This window comes from Cherax quadricarinatus, chromosome 81 (genome assembly GCF_038502225.1).
Source record: "Cherax quadricarinatus isolate ZL_2023a chromosome 81, ASM3850222v1, whole genome shotgun sequence".
Classification (NCBI taxonomy): Eukaryota; Metazoa; Arthropoda; class Malacostraca; order Decapoda; family Parastacidae; genus Cherax; species Cherax quadricarinatus.
The window spans coordinates 11,624,813-11,644,111 of NC_091372.1; the positions used below are offsets into that span (position 1 = coordinate 11,624,813).

The 19,299-nt window shown below is 44.2% G+C and overlaps 1 long non-coding RNA gene across 1 annotated transcript in view; it reads left to right on the forward strand.

The window, feature by feature from the left end:
• Positions 1-448: 448 nt before the first annotated feature.
• LOC138855092 (uncharacterized) overlaps positions 449-19,299 on the forward strand; it is an 89,488-nt gene continuing 70,637 nt past the window's right edge. Inside the window, exon 1 of the long non-coding RNA XR_011394244.1 lies at positions 449-662. This is a non-coding gene — a long non-coding RNA (uncharacterized lncRNA). The remainder of the gene's footprint in view (positions 663-19,299) is intronic.

Genomic DNA, 19,299 nt, shown 5'->3' on the forward strand with positions numbered 1-19,299 from the left:
TCCCACTACCTGACCACTCAGAAGTGTTGTTCCCACTACCTGACCACTCAGAAGTGTTGTTCCCACTACCTGACCACTCAGAAGTGTTGTTCCCACTACCTGACCACTCAGAAGTGTTGTTTCCACTACCTGACCACTCAGAAGTGTTGTTCCCACTACCTGACCACTCAGAAGTGTTGTTTCCACTACCTGACCACCCAGAAGTGTTGTTCCCACTACCTGACCACTCAGAAGTGTTGTTCCCACTACCTGACCACTCAGAAGTGTTGTTCCCACTACGTGACCACTCAGAAGTGTTGTTCCCACTACCTGACCACCCAGGCTTCACCATCTATAATCTCCCTGTGCACCAATACCATAAAAAACTCAAACTGATAAACAAAAAACCCCGGGTTTAATGATGACATGTGGGCAGAGAGGTGGGAGATGCGCCAACACCATCAGTCTTGTACCAGCAGTGGTTGGAGAGACTACTTACCAGTCTTCTCCAACATTATCACACTCTCCTGACGATACCTTCACCTGGTTAACTACTTCCTACGTCACATCAACGGCTACTGTAGTCAGGGAGATTGTCCGGAGTTAATACTGGCTGGATTTAATATTTTTGTGTGCGTCTTCCTCCTTCAGGAGCTGTCAACTCTTTATATCAGTTTCCACAGGTAAGGTGGTCATGTCAGCCTTCAGCCATGCGGTTTTAGGGCTTTCTGGTTAATATATTAACATTTGACGGATTCTACAATGAAGGGAATTGCCCATGGTGAATAATGACTGGATTAACATTTAGCGTGTTCCTCCTCCTTCAGGAGCCGTGAGACTTTATCTGTTTCCCTCAAGGGAGGTTCCTTGATGCTGGTGAGGGGCTCTTGATCTAGGGAATTGGATCTGTGCTCCAGTTCCCTGAATTGAGCCTAAATACCTTCCATCCCCTCCCACATGCGCTGTATAATCCTACGGGTTTCGCGATCCCCCACGATTATAATAATTCCATAGTTAAGGTAGTTACCCCTTCTTCAGCCATACAGTTTTAGCGCTTTCTGGTTCATGTATTATGAGTTAACGGGTTCCACAATGAAGGTAATTATCTGTAACAAACAGTGACTGAATTAACATTTTGTTCCTCCTTCAGGAGCCATCAACTCTATCTTGTTTCCACAGGTAAGATAGTTACCTCAGCCATGCGGTTTTAGCGCTTTCTGGTTGATATATTAATAGTTAACGCCCCATTAACTACCCGTCTATAACTAGGTTTTAGTTACTAATTATTCGTAGCTGTGTTCCATTTATTCTTAACTATCTTCTTATTATATTACATTATTAACATTATAAACTGTTCCCCCACTGTATAATGTTATCTTGAACATTATAAACTGTTCCCCCACTGTATAATGTTATCTTGAACATTATAAACTGTTCTCCCACTGTATAATGTTATCTTGAACATTATAAACTGTTCCCCACTGTATAATGTTATCTTGAACATTATAAACTGTTAACCCACTGTATAATGTTATCTTGAACATTATAAACTGTTCCCCCACTGTATAATGTTTTCTTGAACATTATAAACTGTTCTCCCACTGTATAATGTTATCTTGAACATTATAAACTGTTCCTCCATTATAATGTTATCTTGAACATTATAAACTGTTCTCCCACTGTATAATGTTATCTTGAACATTATAAACTGTTCCTCCATTATAATGTTATCTTGAACATTATAAACTGTTCTCCCACTGTATAATGTTATCTTGAACATTATAAACTGTTTCTCCATTATAATGTTATTCTATGTCACATAAGATAAATACGCCGGAAAGTGTGTATATCTCAGCGTACACTGTATGTACTCAGTGGTGTGTATATCTCAGTGTACACTGTATGTACTGAGTGGTGTGTATATCACAGTGTACACTGTATGTACTGAGTGGTGTGTATATCTCAGTGTACACTGTATGTACTCAGTGGTGTGTATATCTCAGTGTACACTGTATGTACTGAGTGGTGTGTATATCTCAGTGTACACTGTATGTACTGAGTGGTGTGTATATCTCAGTGTACACTGTATGTACTCAGTGGTGTGTATATCTCAGCGTACACTGTATGTACTCAGTGGTGTGTATATCTCAGTGTACACTGTATGTACTGAGTGGTGTGTATATCACAGTGTACACTGTATGTACTGAGTGGTGTGTATATCTCAGTGTACACTGTATGTACTCAGTGGTGTGTATATCTCAGTGTACACTGTATGTACTGAGTGGTGTGTATATCTCAGTGTACACTGTATGTACTGAGTGGTGTGTATATCTCAGTGTACACTGTATGTACTGAGTGGTGTGTATATCTCAGTGTACACTGTACGTACTCAGTGGTGTGTATATCTCAGTGTACACTGTATGTACTCAGTGGTGTGTATATCTCAGTGTACACTGTATGTACTGAGTGGTGTGTATATCTCAGTGTACACTGTATGTACTCAGTGGTGTGTATATCTCAGTGTACACTGTATGTACTCAGTGGTGTGTATATCTCAGTGTACACTGTATGTACTGAGTGGTGTGTATATCTCAGTGTACACTGTATGTACTGAGTGGTGTGTATATCTCAGTGTACACTGTATGTACTCAGTGGTGTGTATATCTCAGTGTACACTGTATGTACTGAGTGGTGTGTATATCTCAGTGTACACTGTATGTACTGAGTGGTGTGTATATCTCAGTGTACACTGTATGTACTGAGTGGTGTGTATATCTCAGTGTACACTGTATGTACTCAGTGGTGTGTATATCTCAGTGTACACTGTATGTACTGAGTGGTGTGTATATCTCAGTGTACACTGTATGTACTGAGTGGTGTGTATATCTCAGTGTACACTGTATGTACTCAGTGGTGTGTATATCTCAGTGTACACTGTATGTACTCAGTGGTGTGTATATCTCAGTGTACACTGTATGTACTGAGTGGTGTGTATATCTCAGTGTACACTATGTACTGAGTGGTGTGTATATCTCAGTGTACACTGTATGTACTCAGTGGTGTGTATATCTCAGTGTACACTGTATGTACTCAGTGGTGTGTATATCTCAGTGTACACTGTATGTACTGAGTGGTGTGTATATCTCAGTGTACACTGTATGTACTCAGTGGTGTGTATATCTCAGTGTACACTGTATGTACTCAGTGGTGTGTATATCTCAGTGTACACTGTATGTACTCAGTGGTGTGTATATCTCAGTGTACACTGTATGTACTGAGTGGTGTGTATATCTCAGTGTACACTGTATGTACTGAGTGGTGTGTATATCTCAGTGTACACTGTATGTACTCAGTGGTGTGTATATCTCAGTGTACACTGTATGTACTCAGTGGTGTGTATATCTCAGTGTACACTGTATGTACTGAGTGGTGTGTATATCTCAGTGTACACTGTACGTACTCAGTGGTGTGTATATCTCAGTGTACACTGTATGTACTCAGTGGTGTGTATATCTCAGTGTACACTGTATGTACTGAGTGGTGTGTATATCTCAGTGTACACTGTATGTACTCAGTGGTGTGTATATCTCAGTGTACACTGTATGTACTCAGTGGTGTGTATATCTCAGTGTACACTGTATGTACTCAGTGGTGTGTATATCTCAGTGTACACTGTATGTACTCAGTGGTGTGTATATCAGTGTACACTGTATGTACTGAGTGGTGTGTATATCAGTGTACACTGTATGTACTGAGTGGTGTGTATATAAGGTGAGAGTTTAAATTAATCACTATTTTATGCTGTAAAGTATTCTTGATTTGTGGTGAACAGGTGACAAGCAACCTTAATTACCATCGTGTAGTAGATAGGTTTTAAACCCCATTAAGTGACCAACCACATTTGAATAAAATATGAGTTAGTTAATAGGCTTTAAACCTCATTAACCGACCACATTTAAAATAAAAAGAGGATCAGTACCTGATATAATGACAGCCTAGTGGGCAGCCTATATGGTCTCTCTTTTACACATTTTGGTAAATTTTTCCCCCCCCCTTAAAAAAAAAGTCTGACCATGGAAATTTATCAAACCTGATTAAACCCTCTCATTCAGCCAAGTGCTGTAAGACCCTTACGGGTTTAGCGACTCCTTTCCCAGAAGCTCCCTTATTAGCTATAAGATTATGTTAATAATATTCTGGCTGAGGAAGGTCAGTGTATTCCCTGCCAACTGACGTATTTCAGAAACATTCTTAGGAACTCTAAGCAAATTACTTAGATGCCTAAGTATATTTAGGTACAGGTACACATAGTTACATAAATTACTTAGATGCCTAAGTATATTTAGGTACAGGTACACATAGTTACATAAATTACTTAGATGCCTAAGTATATTTAGGTACAGGTACACATAGTTACATAAATTACTTAGATGCCTAAGTATATTTAGGTACAGGTACAAATAGTTACATAAATTACTTAGATGCCTAAGTATATTTAGGTACAGGTACACATAGTTACATAAATTACTTAGATGCCTAAGTATATTTAGGTACAGGTACAAATAGTTACATAAATTACTTAGATGCCTAATTATATTTAGGTACAGGTACACATAGTTACATAAATTACTTAGATGCCTAAGTATATTTAGGTACAGGTACAAATAGTTACATAAATTACTTAGATGCCTAAGTATATTTAGGTACAGGTACACATAGTTACATAAATTACTTAGATGCCTAAGTATATTTAGGTACAGGTACACATAGTTACATAAATTACTTAGATGCCTAAGTATATTTAGGTACAGGTACAAATAGTTACATAAATTACTTAGATGCCTAAGTATATTTAGGTACAGGTACACATAGTTACATAAATTACTTAGATGCCTAAGTATATTTAGGTACAGGTACACATAGTTACATAAATTACTTAGATGCCTAAGTATATTTAGGTACAGGTACACATAGTTACATAAATTACTTAGATGCCTAAGTATATTTAGGTACAGGTACACATAGTTACATAAATTACTTAGATGCCTAAGTATATTTAGGTACAGGTACACATAGTTACATAAATTACTTAGATGCCTAAGTATATTTAGGTACAGGTACACATAGTTACATAAATTACTTAGATGCCTAAGTATATTTAGGTACAGGTACACATAGTTACATCAATTACTTAGATGCCTAAGTATATTTAGGTACAGGTACACATAGTTACATAAATTACTTAGATGCCTAAGTATATTTAGGTACAGGTACACATAGTTACATCAATTACTTAGATGCCTAAGTATATTTAGGTACAGGTACACATAGTTACATCAATTGTAGTAACGTGTAAATAACCCACTAGTTAAAGTTACTTATTTCCATTACGTTCCTTGATTTACATTGGATCTTTTACTACCATTTTGGAGCCTTGATATCCATTGGGTTCTTGATTTCCATCGAGGTCCTTGTTTGTTTGGTCCAGGATTTAAATTGAGGGTCCTTGATTTACATTGCGGTCCGTGGTTCACATTGCGGCCCGTGGTTCACATTGGGGTCCATGATTCACATTGGGGTCCTTGATTTTCATTGGGTCCATGATTTACATTGGGGTCCTTGATTTTCATTGGGGTCCATGATTTAAATTAGAGTCCTTGATTTTCATTGGGGTCCATGATTTAAATTAGGGTTCTTGATTTTCATTGGGGTCCATGATTCACATTGGGGTCCATGATTCACATTGGGGTCCATGATTCACATTGGGGTCCTTGATTTTCATTGGGTCCATGATTTACATTGGGGTCCTTGATTTTCATTGGGGTCCATGATTTAAATTAGTCCTTGATTTCCATTGGGGTCCATGATTTAAATTAGGGCTCTTGATTTTCATTGGGGTCCATGATTCACATTGGGGTCCATGATTCACATTGGGGTCCATGATTCACATTGGGGTCCATGATTCACATTGGGGTCCATGATTCACATTGGGTCCATGATTCACATTGTGGTCCATGATTCACATTGGGGTCCATGAATCACATTGGGGTCCATGATTCACATTGGGGTCCATGATCCACATTGGGGTCCATGAATCACATTGGGGTCCATGAATCACATTGGGGTCCATGAATCACATTGGGGTCCATGATTCACATTGGGGTCCATGATTCACATTGGGGTCCATGAATCACATTGGGGTCCATGATTCACATTGGGGTCCATGATTCACATTGGGGTCCATGATTCACATTGGGGTCCATGATTCACATTGGGGTCCATGATTCACATTGGGGTCCATGATTCACATTGGGGTCCATAAATCACATTGGGGTCCATGATTCACATTGAGGTCCATGATTCACATTGGGGTCCATGATTCACATTGGGGTCCATGATTCACATTGGGGTCCATGATTCACATTGGGGTCCATGATTCACATTGGGGTCCATGATTCACATTGGGGTCCATAAATCACATTGGGGTCCATGATTCACATTGGGGTCCATGATTCACATTGGGGTCCATGAATCACATTGGGGTCCATGATTCACATTGGGGTCCATGATTCACATTGGGGTCCATGAATCACATTGGGGTCCATGATTCACATTGGGGTCCATGATTCACATTGGGGTCCATGATTCACATTGGGGTCCATGATTCACATTGGGGTCCATGATTCACATTGGGGTCCATGATTCACATTGGGGTCCATAAATCACATTGGGGTCCATGATTCACATTGAGGTCCATGATTCACATTGGGGTCCATGATTCACATTGGGGTCCATGATTCACATTGGGGTCCATGATTCACATTGGGGTCCATGATTCACATTGGGGTCCATGATTCACATTGGGGTCCATAAATCACATTGGGGTCCATGATTCACATTGAGGTCCATGATTCACATTGGGGTTCATGATTCACATTGGGGTCCATGATTCACATTGGGGTCCATGATTCACATTGGGGTCCATGATTCACATTGGGGTCCATGATTCACTTTGGGGTCCATGATTCACATTGGGGTCCATGATTCACACTGGGGTCCATGATTCACATTGGGGTCCTAGCTGTAGCATATTTTACCTGGATAGCTAGTTAGTATAATAATAATAATAATAATAATAATAATAATAATAATAATAATAATAATAATAATAATATGACTATAGCAACAAGAGAAGAGCAACATAGACTGAACGTCAGAAATATAAAAAAAATGGGTAATTTTAATTAGTGTTTGCCAGGTAATGTGATGTTGAGTCCCTGGTTGATGGCGCCGCCACATACATCAAGGAAACTGTCGCGTAAATTGACGTGATTACTGAAAAATAGGCGAGTATGTGGCAAGGTTGGCACCACAGCTTGAGACATTCCTGAATGTGATAAGCTTCAGGTTAAGCTGCCTTGAAAAAATGTATATATGGGGACCTATATTTATTCAAAATTCTATTTGAGTAGGCTCGTGTTGGTCAAAATATTTTTTACATGCCTATTTTTGGATTATAGAAGTTCCTGGGACATTCCTGAACGTGATAAGCTTCAGGTTAAGCTGCCTTGAAAAAATGTATATATGGGGACCTATATTTATTCAAAATTCTATTTGAGTAGGCTCGTGTTGGTCAAAATATTTTTTACATGCCTATTTTTGGATTATAGAAGTTCCTAGGACATTCCTGAACGTGATAAGCTTCAGGTTAAGCTGCCTTGAAAAAATGTATATATGGGGACCTATATTAATTCGAAAATCTACATAAATGAGGCTGTGGTATTTGATAAAGCCTCGTATATGTGAAAAAAAATTTTTACTTGCCTTTTTTTGGGGAGTTATGTATGTATATATGGTTTTATAGAGTTATATATCTATGAAATACGTGAGGTTGAGGCGAGGCTAACATGACTGGCACTATACAGTGCCAAAAAAATGGGAACTTGGCAAAACTTAGAGCATGCCAGGGCATAACACCCGTATTTTAATTTTCTTACGAGGTTAACACAAAAGTCAGTTTATTAAGTGTTTACTGTACACTTACAAATATTATTTCTTTATTGTAAGTTAGGCTAGAAGATTATTTGGATTATTAACTGGAAGGGAAGATTATTTGGATTATTAACTTGAAGGGAAGATTGTTTGGATTATTAACTGGAAGGGAAGATTGTTTGGATTATTAACTGGAAGGGAAGATTGGATTATTAACTGGAAGGGAAGATTGGATTATTAACTGGAAGGGAAGATTGGATTATTAACTGGAAGGGAAGATTGGATTATTAACTGGAAGGGAAGATTGTTTGGATTATTAACTGGAAGGGAAGATTGTTTGGATTATTAACTGGAAGGGAAGATTATTTGGATTATTAACTTGAAGGGAAGATTGTTTGGATTATTAACTTCAAGTGAAGATTATTTGGATTATTAACTTGAAGGGAAGATTATTTGGATTATTAACTTCAAGGGAAGATTATTTGGATTATTAACTTGAAGGGAAAATCATTTGGATTATTAACTTGAAGGGAAGATCATTTGGATTATTAACTGGAAGGGAAGATTATTTGGATTATTAACTGGAAGGGAAGATTATTTGGATTATTAACTGGAAGGGAAGATTATTTGGATTATTAACTGGAAGGGAAGATTATTTGGATTATTAACTTCAAGGGAAGATTATTTGGATTATTAACTTGAAGGAAAGAATATTTGGATTATTAACTGGAAGGGAAAATTATTTCAATTATCAACTGGGAAGGTAACCTAAGTAAGCCAGTACCTGTGTCTGAGACCAGGCCTCATGGTAGATCAGGGTCTGATCAACCAGGCTGTTACTGCTGGCCGCACGCAAGCTGACATAGGAACCACAGCCTGGTTGGTCAGGTACTGACTTTAGGTGGCTGTCTAGTGCAAGTTAAAACTACATAGAATCTTTGGGCTCGGGACATCATGGATGTAAGTTTAAAATCGTTCTGGTGATGCATTCTCAAGTTATTATAAGTGGTGAAAGTGCTGGAGTATACCAGGCCTCGCGGTGGATCACGACCTGATCACCCAGGCTGTTACTGCTTGAAGCACGTAAACCAACGTACGTTTTTTTAAAGTCTAATTGACAAATTGGTACTTAATATACAATCCAGCGCCACCGAGGAAAGTTTGAATCCTATTGGAAGACTGATTCTTGTGAAAACCTAATGATTTTTTTTTAAATATACCATAACCCAGGTAATCATTCCTGGTTTATTCTGGGTTATTCTGGGTTATTAGCCTTCCTGCTGCTCCCATGTTGATATTAGCTAGAGAAAGTTCCCTTCGACCCTTGAAGTTAATGCAGAATGAAGCTCTCAGAATTATTCTTGGTTGTCCCAAATCTACAAAGGTTCTTAATATGAGGAAGGAGCTTGGTATTTCTGGTATCAGTGATGGGATTGTTGAAATTAACACTGTACTCGGTATTAGAATGTTGAGAAACAAACCAGACACTGTCACAGTGAATCTTACCAAGTGTCTAGAGGTAAATACACACAGATCTAAATGGATTGTGAAAACGTGCAATTGCATTAAGTTTTATAACCTACATGAACTGTATCACTGTAGGCAACAAGAGCATTTCACCCCTCCATGGAAGATGTGTTCATTTAATATCACATACCTACAAGTCCCTCCCAAGAAGCTCATTGCTAGTAATCCCTTCCTTAAATCTCTTGTTAGAGCAACTGCTCAAGAAGAAATTTCTCACCTAGCTGGTAGTAACAAGTTATCACAAGTTATATACACTGATGGATCTAAACAGGAGTCTTCTGGCAGGGCTGCATCTGCTCTTGTTGCCACCTCCAGCAGGAGTCTTCTGAAGGCAGAGCTGCATCTGCTCTTGTTGCCACCTTCAGCAGGAGTCTTCTGGCAGGGCTGCATCTGCTCTTGTTGCACCTCCCTAGTTAAGAACCATAATAAATTTGTTGAGTTAGGCATAAGAATTAACAACTGGGCGTCTACACTGCAAACTGAATTGTTTGCAATCCTAGTGGCGCTAAAGCTGCCTTATGACACTGAGCTTGACTCTATCATCATTACTGATTCTATGTCATCATTGAAGGCTCTTGACTCATATAATGACTCCAACAACATGCTCATTGTGATGAATGGTTTGAAAAACCGACAAGTTGACGATTGAGAAACTTATGCAACATATGGGAATCTTTATTCAGGAAACGTTTCGCCACACAGTGGCTTCATCAGTCCAATACAAAGTAGAAAGGCGTAAGGAGAGGAGGAGTTTGAGGTAATCAGTCCCTCAGCCTGGATATTGTGGTAGTGATAACAGAGGTGGGATACAGTGGTAGTGATACCAGAGGTGGGATACTGTGGTAGTGATACCAGAGGTGGGATACTGTGGTAGTGATACCAGAGGTGGGATACTGTGGTAGTGATACCAGAGCTGGGATACTGTGGTAGTGATACCAGAGGTGGGATACTATGGTAGTGATACCAGAGAGCTGGGATACTGTGGTAGTGATACCAGAGGTGGGATACTGTGGTAGTGATACCAGAGCTGGGTTACAGTGGTAGTGATACCAGAGCTAGGATACTGTGGTAGTGATACCAGAGCTGGGATACTGTGGTAGTGATACCAGAAGTGGGATACTGTGGTAGTGATACCAGAGATGGGATACTGTGGTAGTGATACCAGAGCTGGGATACTGTGGTAGTAACATCAGGGCTGGGATAATGGGATAGTGACTAAGGTTGGGATACTGGGAAAGTGACTATGGTTGGGATAGTGACTAGGGCTGGGACAGTGACTAGGGCTGGGACAGTGACTAGGGCTGGGATAGTGACTAGGGCTGGGACAGTGACTAGACCTGAGACAGTGACTAGGGTTGGGATAATGACTAGACCTGGGATAGTAACTAGGGCTGGGACAGTAACTAGGGCTGGGACAGTAACTAGGGCTGGGACAGTAACTAGGGCTGGGACAATGACTGAACCTGGGACAGTGACTAGAGCTGGGATAGTAACTAGACATGAGACAGTAACTAGGGCTGGGACAGTAACTAGGGCTGGGACAGTAACTAGGGCTGGGACAGTAAATAGGGCTGGTACAGTAACTAGGGCTGGGACAGTAACTAGGGCTGGGACAGTAACTAGGGCTGGGACAGTGACTAGACCTGGGACAGTGACTAGGGCTGGGATAGTAACTAGGGCTGGGACAGTAACTAGGGCTGGGACAGTAACTAGGGCTGGGACAGTAACTAGGGCTGGGACAGTGACTAGACCTGGGACAGTGACTAGGGCTGGGATAGTAACTACACCTGGGACAGTAACTAGGGCTGGGACAGTAACTAGGGCTGGGACAGTGACTAGACCTGGGGCAATGACTAGGGCTGGGATAGTAACTAGACATGGGACAATGACTAGGGCTGGGATAGTAACTAGGCCTGGGACAGTAACTAGGGCTGGGATAGTAACTAGACCTGGGACAGTAACTAGGGCTGGGAGAGTAACTAAGGCTGGGATAGTAACTAGACCTGGGATAGTAACTAGACCTGGGACAGTAACTAAGGCTGGGATAGTAAATAAACCTGGGACAGTAACTAGGGCTGGGACAGTAACTAGACCTGGGAGAGTAACTAGGGCTGGGATAGTAACTAAACCTGGAACAGTAACTAGACCTGGGACAGTAACTAGACCTGGAACAGTAACTAGACCTGGGACAGTAACTAGGGCTGGGATAGTAACTAGACCTAGAACAGTAACTAGGGCTGGGATAGTAACTAGACCTGGGACAGGAACTAAGGCTGGGACAGTAACTAGGGCTGGGACAGTAACTAGGGCTGGGATAGTAACTAGACCTGGGACAGTAACTAGGGCTGGGACAGTAACTAGGGCTGGGACAGTAACTAGGGCTGGGACAGCAACTAGGGTTGGGATAGTAACGACCTGGGACAGTAACTAGACCTGGGACTAACTAGGGCTGGGATAGTAACTAGACCTGGGACAGTAACTAGACCTGGAACAGTAACTAGACCTGGAACAGTAACTAGACCTGGAACAGTAACTAGACCTGGGACAGTAACTAGACCTGGAACAGTAACTAGACCTGGAAAAGTAATTAGACCTGGAACAGTAACTAGACCTGGGACAGTAACTAGACCTGGAACAGTAACTAGACCTGGGACAGTAACTAGACCTGGAACAGTAACTAGACCTGGGACAATAACTAGGGCTGGGACAGTAACTAGGGCTGGGATAGTAACTAGACCTGGAACAGTAACTAGACCTGGGACAGTAACTAGACCTGGGACAGTAACTAGACCTGGAACAGTAACTAGACCTGGAACAGTAACTAGACCTGGGACAGTAACTAGGGCTGGGATAGTAACTAGACCTGGAACAGTAACTAGACCTGGGACAGTAACTAGACCTGGGACAGTAACTAGACCTGGAACAGTAACTAGACCTGGAACAGTAACTAGACCTGGGACAGTAACTAGACCTGGGACAGTAACTAGGGCTGGGATAGTAACTAGACCTGGAACAGTAACTAGACCTGGGATAGTAACTAGACCTGGAACAGTAACTAGACCTGGGACAGTAACTAGACCTGGGACAGTAACTAGACCTGGAACAGTAACTAGACCTGGAACAGTAACTAGACCTGGGACAGTAACTAGACCTGGGACAGTAACTAGGGCTGGGATAGTAACTAGACCTGGAACAGTAACTAGACCTGGAACAGTAACTAGACCTGGGACAGTAACTAGGGCTGGGATAGTAACTAGACCTGGAACAGTAACTAGACCTGGAACAGTAACTAGACCTGGGACAGTAACTAGGGCTGGGATAGTAACTAGACCTGGAACAGTAACTAGACCTGGAACAGTAACTAGACCTGGGACAGTAACTAGGGCTGGGATAGTAACTAGACCTGGAACAGTAACTAGACCTGGGACAGTAACTAGGGCTGGGATAGTAACTAGACCTGGAACAGTAACTAGACCTGGAACAGTAACTAGACCTGGGACAGTAACTAGGGCTGGGATAGTAACTAGACCTGGAACAGTAACTAGACCTGGAACAGTAACTAGACCTGGGACAGTAACTAGGGCTGGGATAGTAACTAGACCTGGAACAGTAACTAGACCTGGAACAGTAACTAGACCTGGGACAGTAACTAGGGCTGGGATAGTAACTAGACCTGGAACAGTAACTAGACCTGGAACAGTAACTAGACCTGGGACAGTAACTAGGGCTGGGATAGTAACTAGACCTGGGACAGTAACTAGGGCTGGGATAGTAACTAGACCTGGAACAGTAACTAGACCTGGAACAGTAACTAGACCTGGGACAGTAACTAGACCTGGAACAGTAACTAGACCTGGAACAGTAACTAGACCTGGAACAGTAACTAGACCTGGGACAGTAACTAGACCTGGAACAGTAACTAGACCTGGAACAGTAACTAGACCTGGGACAGTAACTAGACCTGGAAAAGTAACTAGACCTGGAACAGTAACTAGACCTGGAACAGTAACTAGACCTGGGACAGTAACTAGACCTGGAACAGTAACTAGACCTGGAACAGTAACTAGACCTGGGACAGTAACTAGACCTGGAACAGTAACTAGACCTGGGACAGTAACTAGGGCTGAGATAGTAACTAGACCTGGAACAGTAACTAGACCTGGGACAGTAACTAGACCTGGGACAGTAACTAGGGCTTGGATAGTAACTAGACCTGGGACAGTAACTAGACCTGGGACAGTAACTAGACCTGGGACAGTAACTAGACCTGGGACAGTAACTAGGGCTGGGATAGTAACTAGGGTCAGGATACTTCAAGGTCAGGTTGGCCGGCTGACAGCCGTCGGTTCTGCTACTTTTGTAAGGTTTCAGTGCAGCATTCCAAAGCACTGTTCTTCACTGTTATAGCTGGCTGTGACGTCACTGAACACTGTACCAGCTGGCTGTGTCGTCACTGAACACTGTTATAGCTGGCTGTGTCGTCACTGAACACTGTACCAGCTGGCTGTGTCGTCACTGAACACTGTTATAGCTGGCTGTGTCGTCACTGAACACTGTTATAGCTGGCTGTGACGTCACTGAACACTGTACCAGCTGGCTGTGTCGTCACTGAACACTGTTATAGCTGGCTGTGTCGTCACTGAACACTGTTATAGCTGGCTGTGACGTCACTGAACACTGTACCAGCTGGCTGTGACGTCACAGCCAGCTATAACACTGTACCAGCTGGCTGTGTCGTCACTGAACACTGTTATAGCTGGCTGTGTCGTCACTGAACACTGTTATAGCTGGCTGTGTCGTCACTGAACACTGTACCAGCTGGCTGTGACGTCACTGAACACTCTACCAGCTGGCTGTGACGTCACTGAACACTGTACCAGCTGGCTGTGACGTCACTGAACACTGTACCAGCTGGCTGTGTCGTCACTGAACACTGTTATAGCTGGCTGTGACGTCACTGAACACTGTACCAGCTGGCTGTGACGTCACTGAACACTGTACCAGCTGGCTGTGTCGTCACTGAACACTGTTATAGCTGGCTGTGTCGTCACTGAACACTGTACCAGCTGGCTGTGTGGTCACTGAACACTGTTATAGCTGGCTGTGACGTCACTGAACACTGTACCAGCTGGCTGTGTCGTCACTGAACACTGTTATAGCTGGCTGTGTCGTCACTGAACACTGTTATAGCTGGCTGTGTCGTCACTGAACACTGTTATAGCTGGCTGTGACGTCACTGAACACTGTACCAGCTGGCTGTGACGTCACTGAACACTGTACCAGCTGGCTGTGTCGTCACTGAACACTGTTATAGCTGGCTTTGTGTCACTGAGCACTGTAACAGCTGGCTGTGTCGTCACTGAACACTGTACCAGCTGGCTGTGTCGTCACTGAACACTGTTATAGCTGGCTGTGTGTCATTGAACACTGTACCAGCTGGCTGTGTCGTCACTGAACACTATAGCAGCTGGCTATGTCGTCACTGAACACTACCAGCTGGCTGTGTCGTCACTGAACACTGTACCAGCTGGCTGTGTCGTCACTGAACACTACCAGCTGGCTGTGTCGTCACTGAACACTGTACCAGCTGGCTGTATCGTCACTGAACACTGTACCAGCTGGCTGTATCGTCACTGAACACTGTAGCATCTGGTTGTGTCGTCACTGAACACTGTACCAGCTGGCTGTGTCGTCACTGAACACTACCAGCTAGCTGTGTCGTCACTGAACACTGTACCAGCTGGCTGTGACATCACTGAACACTGTACCAGCTGGCTGTATCGTCACTGAACACTGTAGCATCTGGTTGTGTCGTCACTGAACACTGTAGCAGCTGGCTGTGACATCAATGAACACTGTACCAGCTGGTTGTGTCGTCACCTGTAACAGTGTCTTCTCACTGTCTACTCCAGAATGAGCCAGGCACTTGCCACTTGCTAATTGATGTCACCCACTCTTATTAACAGTGGCTGACTTACATTTCTGGGCCCCTGAACTGATTAACTGATTACCCATGATAACCAGCAGTAACAGCCTGGTTGATCAAGCCCTGATCCACCGCGAAGCCCGGTCTAGGACCGGGCCTCGGGGGCGTTGACCCCAAAACACCCTGCATGTATATTCCAGGTAGGTAGGTTCCATTGTGCTGGGTAAAGGAGAATGTTAAAACTCTTGCCTGTATGTTCCATAGTGTTAAAACTCTTGTCTGTATGTTTCGTAGTCTTAAAACTCTTGTCTGTGTGTTTCGTAGTGTTAAAACTCTTGCCTGTATGTTCCGTAGTGTTAAAACTCTTGTCTGTATGTTTCGTAGTGTTAAAACTCTTGTCTGTATGTTCCATAGTGTTAAAACTCTTGCCTGTATGTTCCGTAGTGTTAAAACTCTTGTCTGTATGTTCCATAGTGTTAAAACTCTTGCCTGTATGTTCCGTAGTGTTAAAACTCTTGTCTGTATGTTTCGTAGTGTTAAAACTCTTGTCTGTATGTTTCGTAGTGTTAAAACTCTTGTCTGTATGTTCCATAGTGTTAAAACTCTTGCCTGTATGTTCCGTAGTGTTAAAACTCTTGTCTGTATGTTCCGTAGTGTTAAAACTCTTGCCTGTATGTTCCGTAATGTTAAAACTCTTGTCTGTATGTTTCGTAGTGTTAAAACTCTTGTCTGTATGTTCCATAGTGTTAAAACTCTTGCCTGTATGTTCCGTAGTGTTAAAACTCTTGTCTGTATGTTCCGTAGTGTTAAAACTCTTGCCTGTATGTTCCGTAATGTTAAAACTCTTGCCTGTATGTTCCATAGTGTTAAAACTCTTGCCTGTATGTTCCGTAGTGTTAAAACTCTTGTCTGTATGTTCCGTAGTGTTAAAACTCTTGCCTGTATGTTCCGTACCGCTTGAGAATCGAACCTCAATTGTTACTATTGTGACCCAGGAACTAGCAGAGAGGCTGTGAGGTGTGTTAAGGCTGAGACTTCGGAAAAGAGTGGCATGAGACTTCTAGAGAGTGCGAGGTTTTATCAATAGTCTAGTGGATAAGTGGTGTGACAAGCTCTCAACACTGTGTTCTGAGAGCTCTCACCCTCACCAGCCCATAACAAGAGTCCAACACTGAGCTCTAAGCGCTCTCTCCCTCACCAGGCCATAACAAGAGTCCAACACTGAGCTCTAAGCGCTCTCTCCCTCACCAGTCCATAACAAGAGTCCAACACTGAGCTCTAAGCGCTCTCTCCCTCACCAGCCCATAACAAGAGTCCAACACTGAGCTCTAAGCGCTCTCTCCCTCACCAGCCCATAACAAGAGTTCAACACTGAGCTCTAAGCGCTCTCTCCCTCACCAGTCCATAACAAGAGTCCAACACTGAGCTTTAAGCGCTCTCTCCCTCACCAGTCCATAACAAGAGTCCAACACTGAGCTCTAAGCGCTCTCTCCCTCACCAGCCCATAACAAGAGTTCAACACTGAGCTCTAAGCGCTCTCTCCCTCACCAGTCCATAACAAGAGTCCATCACTGAGCTTTAAGCGCTCTCTCCCTCACCAGCCCATAACAAGAGTCCAACACTGAGCTCTAAGCGCTCTCTCCCTCACCAGCCCATAACAAGAGTTCAACACTGAGCTCTAAGCGCTCTCTCCCTCACCAGTCCATAACAAGAGTCCAACACTGAGCTTTAAGCGCTCTCTCCCTCACCAGTCCATAACAAGAGTCTAACACTGAGCTCTAAGCGCTCTATCCCTCACCAGTCCATTATTAAAATTAAATTGATGGGGAAGCGCAATCTCTGAAGGGATCATAGAGCACCTGGAGGAATGGAAGACATCCAGGTTCCCTTCAAGGAAGGGAACCTCAGGTTTAATTCCACCTAGAACAAGAACCCTTCGTCAGTCTCGAGGAAATTCAGCAACAGTCAGGCAGTAACAGCCTGGTTGATCAGTCCCTGATCTACCAAGAGGTCTGGTCATGGACCGAGCGCGGGGGCGTTGACCCCCCTTAATACCCTCCAGGTAGCCTCCAAGTAGCCTTAAAGCATCCTCCAGGTAGATTCTAGGTAGCCTCCAGGTAACCTGGTAGCCTCCTAGTAGACTCCTGGTAGCCTCCAGGTAACCTCCTGGTAGCCTCCTGGTAGACTCCTGGTAGCCTCCAGGTAACCTCCTGGTAGCCTCCTGGTAGCCTCTTGGTAGACTCCTGGTAGCCTCCAGGTAACCTGCTGGTAGCCTCATGGTAGCCTCCTGGTAGACTCCTGGTAGCCTCCATGTAACCTCCTGGTAGCCTCCAGGTAGCCTCCTGGTAGACACCTGGTAGCCTCCTGGTAACCTGGTAGCCTCCAGGTAGCCTCCTGGTAGACTCCTGGTAACCTCCTGGTAACCTCCTGGTAGATTCCTGGTAGCCTCCAGGTAACCTCCTGGTAGCCTCCAGGTAACCTCCTGGTAGCCTCCAGGCAGACTCCTGGTAACCTCCTGGTAGACTCCTGGTAACCTCCTGGTAGCCTCCAGGTAACCTCCTGGTAGCCTCCAGGTAACCTCCTGGTAGCCTCCAGGTAGACTCCTGGTAACCTCCTGGTAGACTCCTGGTAGCCTCCAGGTAACCTCCTGGTAGCCTCCAGGTAACCTCCTGGTAGCCTCCAGGTAACCTCCTGGTAGTCTCCAGGTAACCTCCTGGTAGTCTCCAGGTACCCTCCTGGTAGACTCCTGGTAGCCTCCTGGTAGCCTCCAGGTAACCTCCTGGTAGCCTCCAGGTAGCCTGGTAGACTCCTGGTAGCCTCCTGGTAGCCTCCAGGTAACCTCCTGGTAGCCTCCAGGTAACCTCCTGGTAGCCTCCTGGTAGCCTCCAGGTAACTTCCTGGTAGCCTCCTGGTAGCCTCCAGGTAACCTGGTAGCCTCCTGGTAGCTTCCAGGTAGCTTCCTGGTAGCCTCCAGATAACCTCCTGGTAGCCTCCTGGTAGCCTCCAGGTAACCTCCTGGTAGCCTCCAGGTAGCCTGATAGACTCCTGGTAGCCTCCTGGTAGCCTCCAGGTAACCTCCTGGTAGCCTCCAGGTAACCTCCTGGTAGCCTCCTGGTAGCCTCCAGGTAACCTCCTGGTAGTCTCCAGGTAACCTCCTGGTAGCCTCCTGGTAGCCTCCTGGTAGCCTCCAGGTAACCTCCTGGTAGCCTCCTGGTAACCTCCAGGTAACCTCCTGGTAGCCTCCTGGTAGCCTCCAGGTAACCTCCTGGTAGCCTCCAGGTAACGTCCTGGTAGCCTCCAGGTAACCTCCAGGTAGCCTCCTGGTAGCCTCCAGGTAACCTCCTGTTAGCCTTCAGGTAACCTCCTGGTAGCCTCCAGGTAACCTCCTGTAGCCTCCAGGTAACCTCCTGGTAGCCTCCAGGTAACCTCTTGGTAGCCTCCAGGTAACCTCCTGGTAGCCTGGTAGCCTCCAGGTAACCTGGTAGCCTCCAGGTAACCTCCTGGTAGCCTCCGGGTAGCCTCCAGGTAACCTGGTAGCCTCCTGGTAGCCTCCAGGTAACCTCCTAGTAGCCTCCTGGTAGCCTCCAGGTAACCTGGTAGCCTCCAGGTAACCTGGTAGCCTCCTGGTAGCCTCCAGGTAACCTCCTGGTAGCCTCCAGGTAACCTCCGGGTAGCCTCCAGGTAACCTGGTAGCCTCCAGGTAGCCTCCTGGTAGACACCTGGTAGCCTCCTGGTAACCTGGTAGCCTCCAGGTAGCCTCCTGGTAGACTCCTGGTAACCTCCAGGTAACCTCCTGGTAGACTCCTGGTAGCCTCCAGGTAACCTCCTGGTAGCCTCCAGGTAACCTCCTGGTAGCCTCCAAGTAGACTCCTGGT